This window comes from Rhea americana, unplaced genomic scaffold (genome assembly GCF_003343005.1).
Source record: "Rhea americana isolate MKP2758 unplaced genomic scaffold, rheAme1 scaffold_341, whole genome shotgun sequence".
NCBI lineage: Eukaryota > Metazoa > Chordata > Aves > Rheiformes > Rheidae > Rhea > Rhea americana.
The window spans coordinates 319186-321525 of record NW_028186470.1 but is presented as its reverse complement, the minus strand read 5'-3'; positions in this window follow the sequence as shown (position 1 = coordinate 321525).

Here is a 2340-nt window from a genome sequence, read left to right as displayed (position 1 = left end):
GCTGCGGCCGCCCCCGCGGCGCGGCACGGCAGACGCCGCGTTCCCGGCTCCTGCCAGGGACACGCCAGCAGCGCCGTCGCCCACCCGGCGTCTGGCAGAGCCGCGCCAGCACCGTCTTGCCGGCAGTCAGCGCCGGGGCTGCGGGAGCCGGCTGGGGATGGGGGGCTGCTCCCCGGCAGATGATTATCCCTGTGTAGGGGAAGAGCGGGAAGCACCTGGCGGCAGCGGCTGCAGCCGGGATGGCGGAGGCGGGGGTGAGCGCGCGGAGCCGGCGCGGCGGGGCTGGAGCCRCGGCGGGCCGGGCGGCAGGGGTGCTCCGGGGCCCCGGCTGGGCCGGCCGCCCGTGGAAGCAGTGCGGGTTTTGCCCGCTGGTGCGAGCCACAGGCACCCACCAGGTAGGGAGCCTGGCTGCACTGGGGCGCCCTGCTGCCACCGCCAGCCCAGCCCCCAGCTTCGCCCCATACAGCCCCAAAGGCAGATACTTGCCCCGGCTGCCGAGGCCCCACCGGGTGCCTGCCCTGCTTGTGGGGACTGACCCCCCCCCACTTCAGCACCAGCGTCTGCCGGCCCCGGGCGCCGTGATGTCACCCCAGCGGAGCGGCACGATGCGGTGTCCCGTGTCCCGGCTTGCCTCTCACCGCGCTGCAGACACCTCCTGCAGGCGCTCGTCCCGCGCCGTGCAATGCCGTGCAATGCCGTGCCGCCCCACGCTGTGCCGTGCAATGCCGTGCAATGCCGTGCCGCCCCACGCTGTGCCGTGCGATGCTGTGCTGCCCTGCAGCACTGCTCTGCCAGCAGTGCAGCCTGCAGCCCGTCATGGGGCCCACAGCACCCACTGGTGCTGCGGCTCCTAAATTTGCCCAGGACCCCCGAGCTGCACTGAGCTGAGGCCACGGCTGGAGTTAGGACACTCGGGGCCCTGTGTGCAAAGGGTGGTGGGCCCTGGGCGCCCCAGGCAGAGCGGGGCTGTTTGCACAAGCGTGGGCATGCACATGTGTGTGCACAGCAGTCTGCATGCGCCCCTGCACGTGCATGCACGTGCACACCAGCGAGCAGGCATGAGCGTGCCCAGTGGATGTGTGTGGCAGCGCATGCGTGGGCGTGCGAGTGAGCGAGGCAAGTGTGAGTGTGCACACATGCGTGTGTCCGTCCACGCGGGCCGRGCCGGGCAGCGATTGCCTTAAAAGGCCTCCGCCTTTTGCTCCCGGTGCAGCGATCGACTCCTCTTCCCCTTGCCAAATTTGGCGCGAGCGGCGCGCGGGCCGGGGGTGTCGGGGGGGCGGCCCGGGGCTCGCTCTACGCGAAATGACGTCAAAGCAGGGAGCTGGCAGCGGGACGCCCGGTGCGGCGCGTGTCACCGCAGGAACCTGAGCCACTTCCTCTCCCGGCCCCGGCTTCCGCGGGCGCTCGGCCCCGGGGCGCGCTGCCCTGGCCGGCCCGCCCCGGCCCCCCGGGGCCGCCTCGGGGGGCCCATTTCCAGCGTCCCCTCGGGGCTGGGCTGGGGTGTGGATCAGCCCCTGGCTCCCTCCTGCCCCCAATGCACCCACGCAGGGGGCTGGGGGACGTGGCTGGGCAGGGACGGCCGGGTGCAGGGACACGGCTGATCGGGGTGCAGGGGGCATTGGGGGGCTACAGGGAGGCAGCTGGCTGGGTGCAGGGAGCATTAGGGGTGCAGGGAGGCAGCTGGCTGGGTGCAGGCAGCGTTGGGGGGCGCAGGGGGCATTGGGGACTGCAGGGAGCCGGCTGGCTGGGGTGCAGGGAGCGTTGGGGGGTGCAGGGAGGCGGCTGGCTGGGGTGCAAGGGGCATTGGGGGGTGCAGGGAGGCGGCTGGCCGGGGTGCAGGCAGCGTTCGGGGGTGCAGGGGGCATTGGGGACTGCGGGGACGTGGCCGGCCGGGGACGCCGGCAGCCCCCGAGGGCCGTGGCTCAGCAGTGGAGGCAGAGCTGCCCCTTCCCCGCGCGGGGGGCCCGATGGGGCGCAGGTGCACGGGGGGTTGTGGCCGGAAGAGCGGCTCTGGCCGGCGGCAGGAGAGGAAGCGGCACCGCAGCCGCCCCCGCAGCCCCCGGCGCCCGCTGCGTGTCCCGGGGCCCAGCGCTGCTCATCTGGGCGCCAAGGGGCTGCCGGCGCCCTGGGCACCTCCGAGGCCACGAGGCCGGCGACGGCCCCGGCGGCAGCACCGGCGCCCACCGGTGCCACGAGCCCCGGCAGCCCGTGCGCGTGCCCGAGCGTCGGCCCTGCCTCGCCTGCAGCTCCCGCTGCAGCCCTCTACGGGCTCAGCGCGCTCGTCCAGCAGGCGCAGCGTGCGCCCGCGCCCCGCGGCCGCAGCGGGGCTCAGCCCCG